At 41.8% G+C, this 22698-nt stretch overlaps 1 long non-coding RNA gene across 1 annotated transcript; it reads right to left on the bottom strand.

Annotated features, from left to right (window-relative positions):
• Nucleotides 1–9291: 9291 nt before the first annotated feature.
• On the bottom strand, nucleotides 9292–9911 carry LOC130688063 (uncharacterized). The gene is made up of 3 exons (XR_009000297.2): nucleotides 9769–9911; nucleotides 9453–9704; nucleotides 9292–9386 (listed from the first exon to the last, which is right to left on the bottom strand). It is a non-coding gene; the product is annotated as an uncharacterized LOC130688063 (long non-coding RNA).
• Between the last annotated feature and the right edge of the window lie 12787 nt (nucleotides 9912–22698).

Raw genomic sequence — 22698 nt, 5'->3', positions numbered from 1 at the left:
AAAAAGTCCTAACCAACAACCCTTTTGATGGTAGTGTAAGGAACGACCAGCCGAAACCGGGGTCCCAATGTCGACTTTGGTTCCAACGAAGAACCTTAACCTCCGAAAACCCGTCCAGACCTTTTTCACACACAAGTGTTAAACTTACACAGCAAAATTCCCTACCTTCCCTGAAGTGCTAACCAACTTGACCTTCCGTTTTTATATTTAATGTTCCCCAAAATCCTCTAGTGTTCAGTTAGTTTTTAGAGTTAAAGGGAACAGGTGCCCTGTACTGAAATATTGGTGAACTCAATGAACTTTGTTTTGTTAGCATTCGTGTTTTCCTCATTTTACCACCAGTCGCCGCCGCCGCAATGCGCCCACTGTAAGTAAACCAAATACTCCTATCTCTCATTTATTTGTACTGCTGGTTCTCCACAATTTGTAGCCAGGCTTTACAATAACAACCTGGTAACAACATAGTATTTCTATCCTTTAAAAGTTAATTTTCAGTGGACGGAGTTGTTGTACGTCGGTGTGTCGGCAATCACAACTCCGTACACTCGCAAGGCGGTCGCGACCCCATAACGGTCCCAACCGAACAAACACCAAATTCCCCGTCACGTACGGCAGATTTACGCTGGCATCTCACGGTGCTAGGCCACCCATATACAAAACGCTGGGTCGGCAGTCTCCGACAGTGCACAACCTTCACCCCGACTCCCACCCCCCAAAAAAGGAGCAAATTCTCTAACTCCGAATCTGACTCTAGCGATTCCTCTCCTCGTCATAGAAACACAAAAAAGCTGACCTCACAAATTTATGCAAGGAAGAGCTACACGCCCACTCGTACACTGCACACTCAAGAAATAACGAAGAGGTATCACAGGAAAAAAAATAAATAAAATGACAGAACTAGAATTCCACAATCACTTAAGTTTAGCTAAACCCTCCATTGTGTTTCAGGAAAACTTTATGGAACAACAAATCCACTGTTAAGTTTCAGATCACATAACGTCGTAAAAAAATCGCCTCGACAAACCAGGTGGCGGAGTAGCCATCTTAATCCACCAATCTGTTTCGTACACCCAACTCACCTTAATTAATACCTTCCAGGATAGAATCTGCAGGCATCAAAATCACCTCCACACCTAATAAGAATAACACCCTTGTCGGTGGTGACCTCAACGGCCACGATATGCTATGGGGCTCCAACCAAAGATTTACTATATGTGCAAATCGACCTACAGTACCCTCTTAGAAACCCCAAATATCGTTCTCATCATTCCACCCCAACTGAGAACTTAAATCAACCCCTCCACTGGACGAACATCTACACCTGACCTCACATTCGTTTATCACCCCCTATAGCAAGCGATCCCACAGTCACTTTAGGCCCCTATCTAGGAAGTGATCACCTACCAGTCAACATCCATAAAAAAAATCTCCCCCGTACAACCAATTAAAGGCCAGCCCTACATGGAAATTTACCGAAAACAAATGACTATATTGGAACTTACACATTAACAAAGCGCTCTCAATGAACGACTTCTTCCTATGTCAATCCCCTCAACAAGCACACTATTCAAGAGCTCACTTATACTGGCAACTATGTCAATTTTATACGCGCTGATCCCCTGAAAAGGCATGTACCTGATCCGATGAAGCCGTGGTGGGACGATGATTTCAGATCCCATGATACAGCATCTCGAAAATCACTCTCATCCTGGAGAGCTCATCCTGGACCCCTTCTCCCAAGAAAAGAAAATCGACTGGCACAGAGCCAAAGCTAGGAAAAGGAAAACAATTACGCTAAACGAAAATCATGGGATATATTCGTCACCAACTTGGATGCGAAGAAAGGGAGAAAAACGCCATGGACCTTCATGAATGCAATGTATAGGCAACTACCACTCACTAACGAACATGACTTTCGGTCTAGCTCAGTAAAAAACAAATCTGAGCCAAAAGAAAAGGCGAAAGCCCTCCTCAACGCCTTCTTTAGCAACACTGACCCATGCAACGAGCAAATTCCGAGTAAGGATAATTAATAAAGCTAAGTCCTCAATGCGCCCTTCATCCATCAACTCACTCATACCATTTGAAGAAATAGACGAACACGTCGCTCAAGAAGAACAGAGTCGTTTTAGACTGAAAAATAACGCTACCGGACTCGACCTAACGCATAACAGGATGTTAGCAAATTTCAACAAAGTTAATCGCGAACACCTCAAATCACAACAAGCCCCCGTAAAAACCGACGTCCTTCCGCCTATGTCTTTAATCTCCTGCCTGGGGAAAGTGATGAAACATACAATCAAAAAACCAAATTACCTGGCACCTTCAGTCGCACCATCTGCTACAACCTACCCAAGCTGGGTTCCGTCCCGGCATGAGCACCATGAACCACATACTAGCCCTAGAAAACTACGCAAAAAAAGGTTTGGCAAAAACCTTGCCACACACGCCGTCTTTTTAGACATTGCCAAGGCGTTCGATCGCGTTCATACCTTCCACTACGCTGACGTCGTCGCAGTGCTCAGCCCAAGCAAAAAACGCCACCGATGCAGAATACTTGCTACAACCCTACCTCGACAAGCTCAACAAACAGGGCATCAAATGGGGCCTCGAATTCCAAGCTGAAAAATGAGCCTTACTGGCATTCTTACGCGCTCATGAAACACCTGAATACCCGTTAACCTTCGTACACGGCCGTCGCATTACACTGACCAAGGAGGCTAAATTCCTAGGAATCAGCTTTGCCCGGGTGTTATCGTCGTGGTCAGCGCACGTCGATTCTGTTGTCAACAGCTACCTGAGGAAACGAAATCTCTTTAGTATGCTTACTAAACAAACATTCGGACAGAATACCCAGATAATGGCCACGCTTTTCAAATTACTAATCCGCAACAAAATTGATCATGGCATCACAGCCTACGAGGGCACCATCCTCACCAATCTAGCCCAAACCGACATCATCTGTCGAGGAATCCTACGGATGATACTGGAAGCTTTCAGATCCACACCGGTAGATATTCTATGTACAGAATTCGGAGTGGAACCGGTCATAAGAAGATAAAATGGCTCATGGCCCGTTACCTAATCAAACTGAGCTGAGAGAGATATCGGACTCAACGGAGCTTGGCACCTTACCCCCGGGTCCAACATCCAAACGGCTGAACTATACGGGATCCTAAAAGCTTTAGAAGCCATCTACCATACAGAGCCGGGACCCCAGAGCTACACATCTTCACTGACTCCCAGCAGGCCTTATTTGCAATCAATTCTTCTACCCCGAGACTCACCCAATACCGAATCACAATAGAAATATGCAATCTTTTTCAAGGCCTAAAAGATGCAGAAGATCCAGAAGATGTGTGTATTGCTACGAAATCTTTCGTTGCAATAAGGGTGTTTTTCACTATTTCACCGAAATCTGTCGTTGCAATAAGTGGCCTTATTCCCTATTGCACCGAAAGATTTCGTTGCAATAAAATAAGTTTTCCCCTATTGTACCAATACTATAGTAAAATTGGTCATTGCTAATTAAGATTTATATTATAACTCAAATGAAACAGACAAAATATACCTAGCAATAACACACCACCCGACTGAAAAGCCTTCTGCTAGCTAGGAAAAATTAGTATAGTCTCGTGGTGTAGACAGACAGGTGTGTAATTAGTCGCGTGTTAAGTGTCGTAATTTAAAATTTGTTCGTTTGTGTCAGTGTACAGAGGCAGTGTTTTATAATGTTTTTGTTGTGGATAGAGCTATTTTTTAAAGGTAAGTCCCAATTCCGTATTTATCTTACGCCCATGCCTTCGTTGTGCATTTTTTTACGTTTTCTAATTTGCCATCGTGGGTCACGGTTTTTTTCCCTTTTTTTTGGGGGCCATTTTTGCCCGCCAGACTATGCCTTCGTGGGGCATCTTTTTTTCTCGTGGTTTTTTTTTCTCGTTTTTTTTCGGCGCAACGATCGCAATGTTTAGCAAGCAAATATTTAAATAGCTTTGTGTATTGTTTCTTCACCTTGTATTTATACACAGTTTGGAAATATAATCCTTAACTTTAGGGACATCCTTTATACTATCGCATTCCCAGGGAACCCATTCTAAACAACAAGAACAAATAACGGTGCCCACTTCCCCAATAACTTTCGTACAACTATTACAATAATATTTGGATTTCCTCTTCCCGATAAGCCTTTTCTTCTCCACAACTGTGAAACAAACAATTTTTGGTATTAGTAAATTAAGAATTTTAAATTAGAAATTATTAATAGGAAAAATATTTACCTAAACTTGTTACTCCTAGCCATGCATCCTCGTCGAAATAGATCTTGAATCTCCCCAAATCTCCTATTTCCTCCTCTAGGATTGCGGTTGACAAGTCCTGTGCAAATGTCAAAACCATCTCTTCGGTGACCAGAGATGATCCTTAAATACTTTCATTCCTTTAATACTTTGTTGGCCGCATCGCTTCCATCTGCCAGCAACTTTGTCAACACAACTACAAGAAAAAATTTTTATCAGTAAAAATTATTACTGCAGTGATAATGTGTAACCTACATCTAGCTTGGTCGACTGGTTTCTTTTTTGTGAATGGCTTTTTTGTGAATGGTGACCATTTAAAGAAATCAAGGACCTTAGATTTTGCTTGACGTCCAGGCCCTCGCTTTCTTTCTGGTAGCCTAGTTGCTGGCTTTTCTGGTGGATCCGTATAGGGGCCTGCTTTCGGAGATAAGTCTTGATAAGCAGGCATGGAACAGGTTGGAGATTCAGGGACACCGTTTCCTTCTTGCATGCCTTCTAAATGTTGTAGTTCATCATCTTCGTCGTTTTCCTTCGCTGCTGAAATTTTTTTCTTCTTTGCTGGTGGCTGTTCCGTATACTTGTCCTTTTTTTCTTTTGTTCGTTTCCGATATGTTAGCGTCCTCTAGTTGGTTATCTGCATCTAAAGATGTTACATTATTAGAAGTTTATAGCAATTGGTTTTTAAAATCTAAGCAAATTTACCTTCGAATAATCGAATTTTAGCATTCATTTTCCATCGGCTGACAAGGTGTTGTAGTAGTGTAATGGCGCTGTCCATGGCAGGAATCGTAGTTTTTCTACTACTTCTGCTACTTTTGTCAAAACGGCATGCAGGTTCCTTAATATGGTGGTCTTGGATTTCGGCTTTGATCGGGACGTTGGCGCTGGAAATTTTTGGAAGCTTTCGGTTGCGTTAATTAAGTTAATATCCTCGTGTTCCTGGTGGTTATGCGTAAGTTCTTCATCGTCAGCCTAAGATGTTATAGGTTAATTAGATTGTATAAATAATTCGTTTAATTAAAATATTTTACCTGAATGCGCCAACGACCGGTATTTCATCCACTCCGGTTTGTTTTGCGATGTTTAGTATATGCCTGCAAGGTAAACGGTGGTTAAGATATGAAGAACAAGAGCAATTACTTAAATCTAAGGAAATAATAAAAGTTCCTGATGTAGACACTATGACATGTTGGTGCGATTCCTAAAAAAAATAAATAATTATTACATGTATTTCAAATTGCAAATTTTAATTACTTTTACCTTACGTAAGTATAGTTGTCTGTCTTTGCTTACGTCTGAGCAAAGACTATTTCCCATGCGTACGGTGTAAGTTGCTTCTTCAGGTTTTCCAATATAGGGTTAGGGTGATGAACGCTAAATTTGATGCCTGCATGTTGAGATATTTTATCGTTGCATAAAATCCGGAATCGCACAATGTTGACAAGGCATTCATTAAGTGTTGGCAGTCTCTATTGGTGATGAGAGAAATAGTCCTTGATAGTCCTATGGTAATTGTAGAAAAGAATTCAATTAGTGTTTACCCACACGGCACAACTGGCTCCTAGGCACCTCCTCAGAACATCCTGCTATCCTCCCCAGTCTTTCCCATAACCGTCCTCGATTCCTCTTACGACCTTCTTTTTGGTTACCTGGCAGCTGCCTGACAGGCTCCTCAGTCCCTCTTGCATTATCCTCAGGTAGTACCAATAACCCTCCCATGGTACTAGCATCCAATACAATACCAATTATATTTAAATGCAATTAAATATGTAAATGTAAAATAAAAAATGAATATTAAAAGACAATAGAATATTTTTAATGGTTTATTGAAATTCAATCTTATTAATTGATCTTTTATAGAAATTTTGCCGGCAATGACGAAGCCATTCATTTACTTGAAACTGTATCTTCATTGAGGTTTTTTCATCACCGGAAAGGTCTTTGTTTGAGAGAACGGCACCTACAAAAAGCAACAATTAATTTCCTTATAGAGTAAGAACTTAATAAATGAATATACAACCACCTACGACACCTTGCAGCGTAAATATTTGTCAAATTAGAAAATTTTTCTTTCTCAAACTCCTTTTTGGATTTTCCCGTCCATGTATATTGCATTCCAATTTCGCAAGTAAACAGCTTTTCCATTATGGAATATACTGTTTTTTGGAGATTCACCCCACCCATTCGGAGCAAAATTAGAACCTGAATAGAAACACAAATATTTTAGGTGAACTGTGGAGGGAATTTTAAAAGAAGAATTATAATTTTGTTTCATTACCATTTGCTGCCGAGTCTGTTGTTCGCTCAGGGTTTTTTCCATCTCCTCTATGGCACCGAAAGAGTCCATAGGTGATTTACCACAATCCGTGAAAGTTCCTGCAGCTAGTTCTGCTATACAAAAATACCAACACGACTGTTGAGGACGGAAAAATATTTATTACCTAGGTTAAGATTTTTTTTTCGTTATTACAATAAAGCTTAATGTCAAGAAGCTTGAAAACTTTAGCCCTGTTTCCCATGAAAACTTAATCATTAATGCAATTTAAGACCTTGCCCTGGGTCAAACAACTGGCCACAACGACCCTATGACGAATCCCGGTACCTATGCCCATTGATGATACTCACACAAAGAGTAGCAACAATGCCCTTACTCTTCACTAATAGTGTCGGTCACTTGAAACGGTGCCGCCGTATCAAGCCCGATCTCCTATGTCCAGCTAGCCCAGCACTAAATAAAAACATTCTAGTTACCTTTTGGGGATCCACAAATAAACTCAAATTGCAGGCAAGGGAAAAACGGCAAGATAGCTCGGGACCGCAGCAAATTGGCGAAAAAGTGTTTGGTGAGAGCAGCAAATGTAAGGCAAAACAGGTGCCGATGGCAACAAATTCTTCGGCAGAACGAAGGCGGAATAAGCCAGCGAAGGTAAAGGTCTGGATCAGACAAAATCATAATTCGTTATGGTCATTGGTAAGTTTAATATTCTATTAGCAAACCTGTTATCCACAAACACTCGCTGGAGTACTAATTGCGATGGTTAGTCCCCTGGACTGGAATGCACACTGATGGTCTGAACTGGAACGCACAGACGTATTCAGCACTACCAGCTTTCTTCATTCCCTAAACACAATTCTATTTATCGCGAAAACATGTTTCTCATGTAACAATATCTATGTGTTATTAGATGTTAAAAATTACATATTTATGACGTTAAAATTTTAACGTGATTTTAACTTGTATTTCATTTTGCTTCTTAAAATAATTTGTGTCAACTTATTCATTTGGCAACTCTCATAACGATGTAAACATTGCATTCGGCAGCCATTGCTAGACTAATGCTTAAGTAAAAACGCTGTGGTTTATGAAAACAAGGTAAGTTTTTGTTGTTTAGGATTACATTGCTCTAGATTGAAGCTAAATTTGTTTTTTGTAGTTCAGCTCATATATATATATAGGAATTGACATAATTTTATTTTGCCAGTAATTGAAGAAAAAACAAATAGCCATTGCTTCGAATTTTATATGGAACCTGTTCACTTCGAAAACGATTTATGAGTTGTTGTTCTCTCGTTTACCTGCCTCTCTACCTCCAACAGTAAAAGGTTTTTTGCATTTTATTAATCATTTAAAATGTTTTTCGTTTGTAGCTTCATATAATATGGGTTGTCAACCACAGTGTTAGTGGCTGTGGTTCATAATTCCTCTTTCGCATTTCTAGATTCAATTTAAGTTGAAGAATATCTGAGCAACTGACCATTTAGCCTGCGCAAGTGTTGCATGTCACCGGAAGATGAACAAGTTACTTGAGCACTATCAGTCAGAGAAGGTTTGATATTGCTTAGGATTTGAGGTAGGTTATTAACGATATCCTTGGGTTATAATTTTTATACATTTATTTAGTGTGTGTTCCTTTTCTTAGTTATTGATGGTATTTGCTTCTTTAGGAACCAAGGAATTTGATGTTTCTTCAGTGCACACGCAATGCATTTACTTTACAAATTCATTGAGTCTTTTAAAGAATCAGGCCAATCTTTTTTCTTTGTCTTTTCCATTACAGTTTTATTGATCGAAATTGATGGGAAGGAGGAATTGCTAAAAGGCGGGGCAAGAATATTGGCTGCTACGTCATTACCTGTAATTTAGACGTGTCGTCGGTGGACCAATCGGTTCGTCTTCTTCTGAATACTGCACTACTCCGGCGCCTTACTACACCACGACCAATGTGCGCCTAGCTACTACACCACCAATGCTCCCGAGTACTACACCACTAAGGCTCTCGAACCCTACATCACGACGTATGCAGCCCACTTTTACTACACTATAAAGTCGCTCAAATATTACACCACGACATATGCAGCTCCGGCTTACTATACTAAGGCTCCTCAATACTACACCACAAAGGCCGTGGGCTATTAAACTACTGCAGCCGCGGAGTACTACAAAAAGAAAGCGGAGTACTATACAACCACATACCCAGCTCCAGCTTACTACACTGATGTTCCTCAATACTGCACTAGAAAGGCACCCGAGTACTACACCCTACCGCATGCTATACCAAGCTATTACACTGAAGTGCAACACTACACAACAACATATGGTACTCCCAGCTACTACGCCGAGGCAATGAATACTACTCAGCTCCAAGCTACTACCAGACTGAAGCCCCCCAAACACTACACTACAAAAGCGCCGGAGTACTACACTACCATTTACGCCGCTCCCAGTTACTAGACTACCACTTTCGCCGCTCCCAGTTACTACACAGAGGCTCCAGCTTAGTACAAAAACAACGTACGCTACTCCCAGCTATTACCCTGAGCCATTGAAGTACTATTAATCATGAAAATTCCATTGTCCTCCAAGCTCCGTGACTGGATAATTGAGTGTTGTTTTATCACATCTCCTCGTTTCAAAATGAGTATTTCCTTGCCAAATATTTATGCTTTCACAGGTCGTTCCATACGAATATGGTTTATTAGATGAAAATGTTTAATACAGCTCTAATGTCGTTACCAAATCCAATCGATTTATATTTCCCATTATTTAAACGCATGAGTCTTGCTTTCATGAAGGGAGCTCCTAAAACACTCCTGAGAATATCACCAACAAATTTCTTGAATTGCATATATAAGCATGCTCCTCGACAAATTTTCTACCTGCTAGTGGCCTTCCTCAGTGCTTCCCAACGGCATGATTGATGCGCTGGGGAGGCTAAGAACCTTTTAGGAGGCTCCCAGGAAGGAGATGTGCCGTGTGGGGAGAAAGAAATGTGTTTGACTTCCTATTTCCGCTCATCTGGTTAGTAGTGTTATTTCCGAGTGTCATAATGCTGGTGCGATAAACCATTGTCCACATTTCTTTAATGTAAAACCAGGTTTTGCCGAAGTAGGAACCAAGTTCGTTTTCCTCTAAAGAAAACGCGGGTTAATTATTTTGGGTCTAATTTTTAATGAAATAATTACAGTGTATTACCTAATGAAACGAGGTAATCCTCTTCTATCTCCAGTTCCTCTTGCATTTTTACGTAGACAGCTCTGTGAAAGCTGTCATACATTTCCTTCCTGTGGTTCAATTCGATATTTGGTTTTCGCTAAGCTCTCTAACACAGACACTTAATACACTCTTAACACACTAAACACAGACCCCGAGCCCCCCTTTTGTCACAGCTTTTATCAGTTATTATGAGGTCACTCTTGACGTCAATGGTGACCTCCGAGAGATGATCACGTGAAGACGAAGTGATCGTAGGGGTGAAGAGCTGCCTGATACTGGTTTGGCGTGGGAAGACTCCGTGAGGATGAAGGACTGTCTGATACCAGTTCGCCGTGGGATCATCCAAGGCTGGAATCTATTAATTAGCTAAGCTAACTAATTGGTGGCGTTCTTCGGTATATGTCCTCATCACATTCCTCCCCTTTTTACAGAAGTTGCCTTCGGGGTTACAGGGTTGGAGAATATATTTATGTCTAAGGAAGCTATAATGATACCGATAGGTCTACAAAATTTTCTAAGTCTAATTTATGCAGTTGTTTCTTTTCTCTTCACCGTAAGAATTATAATTGTTAAACATTTCTTGTTAGTAGGAGAGTGGAATAGTGGAGGAGATAGGTAAAGGGTTATTATTATTATTTATTTATTTATTTATTTATTTATTTATTTATTTTTATTATTTATTTTTTTCGATGCGAACCTTATAATTGTTGTTTTTTGTTCCGGTGTGTTTCATTCGTTTCTTGCCCTTCGCCGAGCTCCCTCGTGCATGATGGAATTTGATTTTACGTGCGTAGTGTCTCATCGTGCTGCCGTCGATACTGCCTTGTGGATTTTCGAAGTTATAGCGTATCACAAGTCTCATTTGCTCTTCCGAAGATTTCTTTCCACTGATCGAGAACTTTTCGATGAGTGTTGAAAATTGTCCTCCTCTTGACTTCGGGTACCGACGAGTCAGTCCTACCGACCGTTACTATATGTAAGTCGCAAAGTGGTTCTTTTCTTAGCATTCTGTTGACTTGTTTTTCTTTTTCAGTCAGTTTCCAGGCTATGCTCGCTACTGCGACATTTACCCAATCTGGTTTGCACGATTACTCTGGTGGCTAGAGTCTGGTGAGGATATCTATCACCGCAACTGCCGTTCATCACTCTTCTTGCAGGAACAATTGCAAGAAAAATCCCATCATTCAGTGGCAATGCAGAACGTACACCGTCTTCTCCGACAACTTCTGATTGACACCGATTTTATACTGGTTAGTTCCTTGTATTTCCAGTAGAATACACAACTTTAATGGTTGGTTGTCCATGGACGTTTTTCCTTTTCCTTTCTTCTTCTTCTCTCTCTTTTTTTTTCTTTTTTTTTTTTTTAGGTTTGGCTAGGTACGGATGCTAGGTAGGTTTGTTAGTTACATAGACGTTACTAATTTTACGTTTAACATAGCATAAAAATGTGTTCTAATTGTCGGGTTACAAGTTTCATTTTTGGGGTGCAATGAGACATCCATCATTCCAACAGAGTCCTTTACCCGGAATGATTTGTGTATCATTATGGATGTGTGACAGCATGGGAATTTCCTGCTCGTGATTTTTAGCATTATTTTTCTTTTTACACAAGTTGAAAATTGTAGCAAATGGTATGAATGCAATGCAGACATATCCAATCAATATTGTTACAGCTATTACGCTCACTGCTAGTATTCCATATTGTCACACTGGACTTTACTTAATGAATTGTATTGAATTAAAAGGGGAAAATACAATGCATAACAGAAAGGAGGAATAACTACACTTTACTTGACTGAAATACAGGAACGTGAAGAGAACTTACTTGAGAACTTGAGTAGGACTTAAGATCTATCAGGAACTAACAAGAACTAACTTAGGGTAAAAAATGTATGGGCTTTTATACCCTCGTGAAGGATATACGCCCTATCTCTAGGGTTGAACGAATTCTAGGGAATGCCACATTTTACTAATTATTGGCGTGTCGTAGCGCCTCTTTTCAAGGGAAACTGTGCTGCAAACAATTAAATGTTGGCTGACGCCCCTTTCCAGAAATGGCAATCCCAATGCTATCTTTCCCTCGCGACAGGTCCCCCTTCTTCAAGACAGGCGACCCGACTGTACTAACAATCATTAAAAAGGTAAACACGGGCATGAACAAAATATTAGGAAAAGATACCCGTAATTTTCAAAATAACCCCAAGGCTAATAGAGAGTGAGTAACTATAGTAATAAAAAAGCATACGATAGAGCGAGGTCGCTTTAGTACGGTGAAGGGACAACTACAGTAAAGGTCAATCGTACAAAAGCGCGCGGTCGCATTATAGAGGTGAAGGGACAACTATAGTAGAAGACAGGCATACGGTAAAGCGTGGTCGCTTTGGAGAGGTAGAGGAACGACTACAATAGAAGTCAAGCATACAACGAAATGTGCTTTTATCGAAAAGGAATTTTCTAGAACTATGGAAGCAATGCAAACGTAATAAAGACGACTATAATTAGCAATTCACACCTATAGGTGTGAAAAAAGGTAAACTACGACGTTATGATGCATAAGAAATTCAACTGCTGTCTTCCGTCTTCAGTTTGTTTCTTGCTTCGACACAAAAATGTTTACGTTCGAGTTTGTCTTCCAGAATCTCTCCTCCATAGAGTGCGCTCTTGTGTGCTATTGTGGTGGTTTCTTTCACGATTATAATATCCGCTTCGGTCGTTTATCGCCATACCATCGTGAGGAGTTTTTGGTCGTGTTCACGCGAGTGCACGAAAACAATATTCTTCTTGGCCATCCTTTAATCATCTTTACTCCGTGGTTACACGACCACTACTACAGGTAGTAATCTTTTCCAAAATTTATTCTGTTTCACTTCATACTGATGTTTTTCTTTTTTCAGGACGTATCCTGGTTATGCCAGGTACAGAAATCACTTTTCTCATTTCCACGCACGTTTTCTTTGGTGGCTGGAGTCCGGGCAGGACATTTACCATCCCACACCTCGTCGCTCCGATTTCTACCGAGAAATCACGCAAGAGGAGATGCAAGCTAGGGAAGATGCCCGGCTTGTTAGGCTCGAAGTTTTGGACGCCGCAGCTGAGAGCAATAACAATGAAGACGATGATCTTTTAGATTTTGATGAAGAGTGTGAAGAATGATTGTACATTTTCTGTTTTTAAAACAATACACCTTTTTCACTTTTTAACACAGCAGTTATTTTTCTTCTTTATCACTAACGATTTCCTTTTTAGAGATTTTCAGTCTCCATTTCGTCCCTCCCGGGGTCTCCGGGTGGAGCGTCTTCGCACTGTTCATGAGCGATAAGACGCTTGTGTAACATGTAGAATTTAAGCACTAGGAGCACTATTCCACATGTTAGGAAAATATTGAAAGCCACTAACTCGAAAGGGTAACGAGTAAGGTAAAATTCTTTTTGTTTTTCTTTTTCCAAAATTAAATTTTGAATTTGCTCTCCCGTCATTTCAGACGACAACGTTGCTTGAGCGTTGCGATGGAGCAGCTGACTGATTATGTCTACCGACGTATTGTTTTCTCGTGGAAGCTCGACGAAATTGTGCTTTTTTCCTTCGGTTTCTTGGACATCTTGTGCAAAGATTTTCACTGTTGGAAGCACAATTGCTTGTAGTTTTGGCGCTGTTACACTTCCTTCCATGCTGGCTGGGAATACCCATTCTTCTGTTCGAGCGGTGCATCCCAAAGGTACTTCAAACATTCTTACAGCTGGTAACGTTGTTGTTCTCAAAGGTGGCTGCTCCCCTCCCGCTGGACACGAAAACACAATCTCGTGCGGCTTTGTTGCGGAATAGACCCATTGATTGGATCCCATGTAACCCACTTCAGGTCCACGCCAGTCTGTGAATTTCTTTTTACACTGTGTGTTGATTCGGGCCGAATCGTTTAAGAAGACAGCCATTGCACACGACTTTCGGGTTGTTCTCTTGCTAATTCCGGTATGAAATTTACACAACGGTCTTCCTATTTTGCTGCAATCTTTAACATCTTCTTTGGATAGTTCCAGATACGTTTCGAGGTCGGCGGACACAGCAAGGTACTCTGGTAGATTTCCGAGCGAGACGCCATGTGTTCCGTTGTCTGTAGCTGCCGGAAGGTTGATTATTTCGAAAAGCTTGAACTGCTGGCTGTGATCGAAGATGGGAACATTTATGAAGAGGCGAAACGAGTTTTCCATGGCCGCCACCGTGACGGTTGATTCTCTGTAGGCGACCCAAAGCTCCTCGCTGGAGATAGACCATCCTCTTGGTAATTTCTCGTTTATTATTTTAATGACTTTGTTGAATCTTGCTGGCGAAACAATTCATGTCCGTTGGCCAACAGACTGAAGCCGACGTCGAGACTATCGGCCAAATGTTGTAGCCACTGCAAGATCTGATTCATCGCTTCAAATGTTTCGTCCAGTTGGATGTAATATTCGAAGTGATTTAGTTCTAACTCTTCCATCTTCACCATTCTGTCCATGAGGTTTGTTGTCACATTGCTTAGCATGGAATACTGGCCTCGCAGTTCTCTGATGAGTTTTGCGTTTGTTCTGGATTCCCAAAGTGATTCATTTACAATTGTTGCTTGCTTATCGATGATGTGAATTACTTCTCTCTGATCTCGAGCAACAAGTTGTACTTGATTATTTAATTCTTCTAAATCTTTCTGTGTTGAAACTCCAAACAGCCATTTCAGGATTGACCCTCCACCGTCGACAAGGCTTCGAGGACTTCTTTGGTTAGTATTCAATGCTTTTCTGATGTTTGTCAATCGGTCTGCTACATTTTCCATTCCTCTTAGGATTGTTTCTGTTCTGCTAGCGATTCTTCTGGCTGCTATTTGTTGTGGCCGTGACCCTGTATTCTTCCACTTCTGTGCTACTTCCTGCTGCTGGGTTAACTTCTGCTTCAAGTATGCTGTTGCTGTATCAGCTACTCCCAAGTCAAGGTCTGTTACGATGGTCCATGATGATTCACTGAACGCCACATCAGTTTGTTGTTTGAAAATTGCATTTTCTCTCAGGATCAGCGAGTTGGTTGACAGCGGCCCAATCAGGAAAATGAGGAACGGCACCAATAGAGTTAAATATCTGGCCGGAGGTCTTCTGCTACGAGTGGGTCTTCTCGTTGAAGCTGGCGTGATTGGTTCTGGAGCGGGCGTGACCACGTCGTTTTCCTCGGTGCTTGATGATGGATTACTCTGCTCAATTGGTGCTTCTTCTGAGTTGGCCTGAGCTTGTGGATCAGTTGAAGCAGGTGTTTCTTGTGTTTCTGCTTCTAGATGATTCTCATCTTCTTTTTCTGCCGCTTCTTCGGTGATGCTAGGACCTGACACAGCTTCATGGAATGATTTCATCCGAACCACGTGAACGATATCCGTTTTACCTCGGCCGGTTGCCGATATCACTTCATAGTTCACTGGAGTGGTTTGTCTTAACACTTTGAATGGTCCAAGCCAACGATGAAGAAGTTTTTCTGATTTTCCCACTTTACGCACAGGCTTGTAAATCAACACTAAATCTCCTTCTTTGAATGTCAGTTCTCTATGACGTGCATCGTAAGTTTCTTTTTGCTTTTGCCGCACACTCTCCATTCTAATTTTCACTTTCTCTCTAGCTGCTGCTAAGTCGGCAATTAAACGATCTGCATATCCCACTGCCGCTTCTTCTTCTTCCAACAACGGGTTTGGGTCTGCTTCCAACTCCAAGTCAATGGGAAGTCTTGGTTCACGTCCGTAGAGGAGGAAGAATGGTGAGTACCCCGTAGACTCTTGTCTAGCCGTGTTGTATGCGAAGCACACGTACTGCAAGGTTTCATCCCAATCCCGTTGATCACTGCTGACGTACATGGACAGCATTGCAGCCAATGTATGGTTCATTCTTTCCACTGCTCCATTTGCCTGGGGGTGGTAACTGGAAGTCGTCTTGTGGTTGGTGAGTAGTTTCTTGACGACAGCTTGAGTTAGGTCGGCGATGAAGCACTTTCCCCGATCCGTGATGATTTGTTCTGGAGCCCCATGGCGTAGAAAGATTTGTTGAACGAAGAACTCTGCCACGTCATCTGCCCTTCCAGTGGGCATAGCTTTCAACTCTACCCATTTGGTCAGGTAATCTACTGCCACTATAATCATTCTGTTTCCTTTTGTGGAGAGCGGGAATGGCCCTAGAAGGTCCATTCCTACTTTTTGAAACGGTCTTTCCACTTTAATGCATTGTAGAAGTCCTGGAGGTTTGTCTGGGACTCCTTTTCTGCTCTGACAGTGTACGCAGCTCTGCACATGACGAACTATGTCTAGTGTCATCTTCGGCCAGTAGTAACGATCACTAATTTTTTGCAGAGTGCGACTGATTCCAAGGTGACCGGAAACGATGTCGTCATGGTAGGCGTATAGGATTCTTTCACGATACTCTACAGGTACGCACAATCTTCTATAACTTTTTCCATTCTTTATAGTTTCTTTGTAGAGTTTGCCATCGTTGATCACGAAATTTTTCACTCTTGCTTTTCCACTTTGGATTTTTTGTATTAGCTGATTCCAATTACTGCAGGCTTTTTGTTTGTCTGCCAGGGACTCGTTTTCTTCTTCAGCGAGTGTTAGGTCATCAGTTAGTGCCCCTATGACGACACAGCGGTCGTCTTCTTGCTCCTCTGTCTTTGGTAATGGATTTCTTGAAAGACAATCTGCGTTGTCGTGCGTTTTTCCACTGCGGTATACGATCGTGATATCGTATTCTTGTAGCGACAAGCTCCAACGTGCTAAACGACCTGCTAGGTCTTTTTTGCTCATCAACCAACACAGTGCTTGATGATCTGTGACGACTTTCACTTTGCAGCCCCACACACAAAACATCTAAACTTGGAGAGACACCACACTAATGCAAGACACTCTTTTTCAGTTATCGAATAGTTCACTTCCGATTTAGTCAGTAAACGGCTTGCGTATGCGATAGGACGTTCTGCCTCATCAATACGCTGGGCTAGCACACCTCCAATCCCGTATCCGCAGGCGTCAGGAAAAATTTCCATTGGCAAGTCGTAGTTGGGATGGGCTAACACTGGAGCTGAAGTTAGCGCTTTTTTCAGGGCAACGAAACTGTTTACCTGATCTTCTCCCCACACAAACGAAATTTCTTTCTTCGTGAGTGACGTGAGTGGGCGAGCGATTGAAGCAAAACCTTGAATATGACGTCGATAGTACGAACATAGGCCCAAAAAACTTTGCACTCGTTTAACTTTGTTTGCTGTAGAATAGCCTTCACTAGGTGATGGGAAGTTCGAGACTGCCTCGAGCTTTTCAGGATCTGGTGCTACACCATCTTTTGAAATCACATGTCCCAACACTTTTAGAGTGTGCTCCAAGAATGAGCATTTTGACCACTTTAGTTTCAAACCAGCTTTCACAAGGCAACTCAGCACTAAGCGAAGACGTTCCAAGTGTTGTTGGAAAGTTGCTGAGTAAATTATGACGTCATCTAGGTAGATCAGGCATGTTGTCCAGCGAAGTCCAGCCAAAATAATGTCCATGGCTCTCTGAAAAGTGCCAGGGGCATTAGTTAGACCAAACGGAAGAGTGCGAAACTGGTACAATCCATCTGCAGTGATGAAAGCTGTCTTCGGTCTGTCACTGCTAACCACTGGAACCTGGTGGTATCCTGCTTGCAAATCCATGCTTGAAAAGAACGTCGCCCCTTCTAGGCGACTCAGTGTATCCGCTATGCGCGGTAAAGGATAGGAATCTTTAACTGTTACCGCATTGAGCTTGCGATAGTCCACACAAAAACGCCAAGTTCCGTCTTTCTTCTTCACCAGAACCACTGGAGAAGACCAAGGGCTGTCAGACGGTTCAATTACTCCTCGACGTAGCATTCCTTCCACTTGATTTTGGATCACTGCTCTTTCTTTCCAAGCACTCTTGTAAGGGAGTTGATGTATTGGGGCAGTAGTTCCCGTGTTAATGTCGTGTTTGACTACTGCACAATATCCCAAATCATCTTCATTTAGTGCAAAACAATGAATAAATTGCTTGAGGACTTTTAATGTTTCCTCTTTTTCTTCTTTTGTTAGATCCTTTGCAATTCTTTCTTCTAGGTGCTCTAACAATTGGCTCTCATCTTGATTCAAATCTTGTTCCTCGACTGAGGTGTCGATTGCTAGGACTTCTTGGCTCGCTTCTGTCTCTTTTGCCTCAGGGTGTTCTTCTAACGTCCCTAAGGTCACTCCTTTTTCTAGCCAAACCGTTCTCGGAGACAAGTTAGCAACAGGAATTTTTTCTAAATCTTTTTGGACTAGTGCATGACCGGTCGATAGGCTATTGGTCGCTAACAATGACTCCGAGGGTGTCACAATGCAGGAACCTTCCATCTTACTGGAAGCTGTTGTTGAAATCTGCTTAATTGAGTATGCTGGTATCTCTTGACGATCTCTTGTAACCAGCTTGTTGTCCTTGACCTCTTCTGTTTGAATAGCCGAAATTTCCGGAAGTGGTGACTTCCCTGTCGTAAACGACAGTTCCTGAGATTCATAGTCAATGTGAATGGCTTGAAACTGTTGTAGGAAATCATTTCCCAATAGTAGTTCAAAACCTGACATTGGCATGACTATCGCGTTTCCTTTGATAGTCTTGCCTTTGTGGGTTACTACAATATCGGCTGTACTCTGTGGGGACAGAGTATGGCCGTTTACAAGACGTATTTTCGGTCCACTCCGGGGTTTTTCCACGAACCCCGTTTTTTTCAACAATTCAGGAGAAATCACTGTGACTGCGGCTCCTGTATCAATTAAAGCTGTTGCAGTTTCTTTACCGCACTTCACTTTTTCTTTAATCAATCTCGCAGGGCTCAAATTCAAAATGTAGTCTTCTGAACCACCTTTGCTTTCTTCTGGCATCACCAGTTCTTGAACCACCGAGTTTACGGATGGGTTTTCTTTTGAGCTTGTTCCTGCCCCAGCGTCCTTTGCCGGGCCTTTGTAATTCTCTGATTCAGGATTTCTGAAACAGCTTCGGGCAATGTGCCCTGCTTTTTTGCAGTAAAAACACTGTGGTTTACCGCTTGTTGTGCGTCCCTTGGGTCTGAACGGCCCTTTAGGTTTCGCTTGCTCTTGACTGCTTTGCTTAAACAATTTTTCACAAGTTTCTTGAATGACTTCACGCATCGTCTTTAAAAGATCAGCTTGTTGCTCCGGGTAGACGACTGAAAGGTTCGGAACTTGTTCAGATGACTTTTGTGATTCTGCCATGGGGTCCTTCCATCCTCTGGCTTCTGACATCATCGATGTCTCCGTATAGACTTTTGCCAGTTCTAGGAATTCTTCACACGTTTGTGGCTTCTGAGGATAGATCTTTCTAAAAAGTGCTGGTCGAAGACCTCTAAAAAGATGCTCTAGCCGGTGGACTTCCGACATGTTCGGGTCGACCAGTCTGCAAAGATTAAGAATTTCGTAGTAGTACCTGGTGGTTGGTTCATCCACTCCCTGGGTTCTACTTCTTAGTCTAGTTTCTTGAAAAAGACCATAGGAATTAGGCTGAAATTCTTTCAAAAATACCGAACGTAGACCAGGCACTGCAGGTCTTGCTTGATTTTCTCCGGCAGCCGGCTGTGCTGCCACATCTTGCCAGTCGTTTGGCACTCTTGCACACAAGAACCAATTTCTTGCGGCATCATCCAAGTACATGCAAAAGTTATTTCTTTTGTCCGCATCGCCCCAACCGTTGTGGGTAGAGATAGTCTCGTAGCGCTCTAACCATTGACGAGCGTCTTCCGTTGGGCTACCTCGAAAAATAGGTGGACTTATAAACTTTCTCACAGCCGCCATGACTGTTTCTTGCAATTGTCTTGGAGGTCCAACAATGTGTTGTCCTATCGGAGGAACAACCGGGTGGGTGGGTTCTATTAAATCTTCTTCAGAGTCAGAACTTGATTCTGACTGTCTTGCAGGATTTTCAAACCCTCTCTGGCGATTCGTCTCTGAACCTGAGGTCGCCAAATCTTCTCTTGACGTAGAAATTTCTGAGTCTTGTGCCTCGTTAGTTGCTGTGGTCTCGTTACCAGACAGCGCGGTGGGCAAGTCACGAAGCGGGTGCAATCGTCTACTTGGATCCCGGGGGCAACTAGGTAAACGTGAGCTATTCTTCTTCTGCATCGACTATCTTTAAAGCAGCACTAATTCGTTAACAACGGGTAACGAGCTGCATCTCCACCAATTGTCACACTGGACTTTACTTAATGAATTGTATTGAATTAAAAGGGGAAAATACAATGCATAACAGAAAGGAGGAATAACTACACTTTACTTGACTGAAATACAGGAACGTGAAGAGAACTTACTTGAGAACTTGAGTAGGACTTAAGATCTATCAGGAACTAACAAGAACTAACTTAGGGTAAAAAATGTATGGGCTTTTATACCCTCGTGAAGGATATACGCCCTATCTCTAGGGTTGAACGAATTCTAGGGAATGCCACATTTTACTAATTATTGGCGTGTCGTAGCGCCTCTTTTCAAGGGAAACTGTGCTGCAAACAATTAAATGTTGGCTGACGCCCCTTTCCAGAAATGGCAATCCCAATGCTATCTTTCCCTCGCGACAATATTTAAATATGGAAACCCAACTGGATATATCCCAGAAGTCGACCTGGGCCGTGTTATCCAATACTAATCCAGAAAGTGAATTAGTATTAGATAGTTGTACTCTACCAATTAATTCCGTCAAAACATTTAGTTGTTCTACGTTATTTGGTTCATACATCGAATGATGCTGAGGCAAATAATCGTACGTTTTGAGAGGCAATTCCTCAAAGGCTGTAATCAGTTTTAGTTTTACCACATGAATTGATGGTTCCTGGAGTTTCCATTCACCATTTATCCATGTATAGGTTTTATCGTTTAAATTTACATATTGACCGTTCCAGAAACAATCCTGGAATGGATGAAGTGACCAACCATCTTTTCCAACAGTGAAATTAGTTTTTGGATCTGTTTGAAAAAATGGTTGATAGCCGCACTGCGTTTGTACGGCGGTTATTTTAACAGGTACAGTTTCACATTTCTGTAAAACCAAACTTTTACCATTTCCGGTTATTCTACTGCATGTGTCTAAATTCAACGCGCGGGCTGCGAGCAATCCACTTGTTTGTGCTAAAATCATAGTTTGATTACGTTGAAGTGAAGTTATTTTGCAATACAATTGACGAACCTCATTGGCCAATTGTGACTCATGTTTTATCGCCTGTCCTTCAATGTACTGGCGGTTTTCAATATCTAGCAGCGTCCGAACGCTGTCTGGTATTGGAGTTTTCGTCTCATTACCCTTAGTACTCATAACTTCACCAGAATCATTTAACTCAATTAATCTTTCTTGTCTTTTCCTGTTTCTCTCTTCCCTTCTATTTGTAATAGTGGTTACGTCCTCAATTCTTTCAAGTGGAAGAAATGGAGGTGCCAACGTTCTTTGGAAAACCCATTCTTGCAACTTTTGTGAGGAATCGCAGGGCAGGGCTCGCACTGTTTTGTCTTCGTAGAATGGAACTAGACAGAAGGGATTGTCCTTTAACGCAAATTGCCTGCCGATTTCGTTGTAGTTCCATAACATTCTATTACTAAGTTCGCTGTCGCATGGCTGCGTTGTCATCGGTGTAACACAAGTATTGGTTGTGAGAATTCTTAGTTTCCCATTTACGTAACCGAAATCCTGCTTAGGGTAACCTTCGATAGAGCTACTTTGGTTACAAAACTGTAGGGTGAGCGTTTGTTGTTCTGATATAGTCAGACAGTAATCCAAATTGGTGGTGGGCTGAATTTTACCGTATAAAGTTGGCGGATTAAATGGTATGTGCTCACTCATTCTGTCGAACTTTTGCGTTCGGTTCCTGTCCCACCTAGTTACTTGTGGCCTTCTTTGCTCTTGCAATTCCCTATCTGTGACTTCATCCTGCATGATTCTAGAATTTTTAGCAACCATATTTGGTTCACGTTTCCGTTCTCACACGGTGCAACGGTCACAGGATAATCCAGTGTTATGTTTACTGTTAAGCAATTACCTGTGTGGGTTTGGATCATGTGGAAAGGAACTAATCCAGATGTCATTGGGTTAGGCTCTAATGACCATACATCTGTCGGATTATTTAATTCATCTAAGCTGTTGCCGCATTTCTTGACTCCTGTGTTGTTTTCTGTAAATTGGTGAATGCAATGCTCGAGATAGCTTTGCATTACCATTCCATTAGCAAGAAATTTGAAAGCCTGGCCATTGGTTGTCGCCTTCTGCGTTTCTTTTTCAATAGACAGGGTGGTGTCGAATGCGCAAGTTGGGATCGAGAATCTTCCACTTCGTGGCATATAGGCTAGACAACGACTAGGATCGCTGGCTAACATTAGCAATCCTATAACTTCTTTATCATAGCATCTTTTCTGTCGTTTAGGGGTTTCGATAATATCTATGTAGGAATCGGGTAAACCGATTACCGGATAGACGGTTATGTTTGTGCAAATATGCGTTTTGTTAGCAGATATGATAAACTCTAACTGAGCTGCATGATCCTCTATCCTACTTTGCTTCTTACTCTTTGTCAAGTTTCCTCGACCTTGAAACACCGAATTTATTTCACAAGTTGGCTCCTTTGGGTCTGGTGCTTTCCAAACAATGGTTAGCTCGTTATGATTCGAAAATTCTGCCTTACTAGAGTTCGCTATTATACCAAATGGTGATTTTACCGGGCAATCATGACAATCCTTTGATAACTGAACTATTTGAGTTACACAGTTCTTAGTTGTGTAGACCTGTGTCGTCATCCAGTGACCTTCTCCCTCAGGCTCCTGGAGATATTTAAATGTTTTTCCGTCCTTTACCATTGGGCTGTTTACGCATGTATTGGGATACTGTGCCGTATTCCAGCATTC

Source organism: Daphnia carinata, chromosome 3, assembly GCF_022539665.2.
Source record: "Daphnia carinata strain CSIRO-1 chromosome 3, CSIRO_AGI_Dcar_HiC_V3, whole genome shotgun sequence".
Lineage (NCBI taxonomy): Eukaryota > Metazoa > Arthropoda > Branchiopoda > Diplostraca > Daphniidae > Daphnia > Daphnia carinata.
The sequence above is the reverse complement of the archived record's forward strand: the minus strand, read 5'-3'. Positions and strand labels throughout refer to the sequence as shown.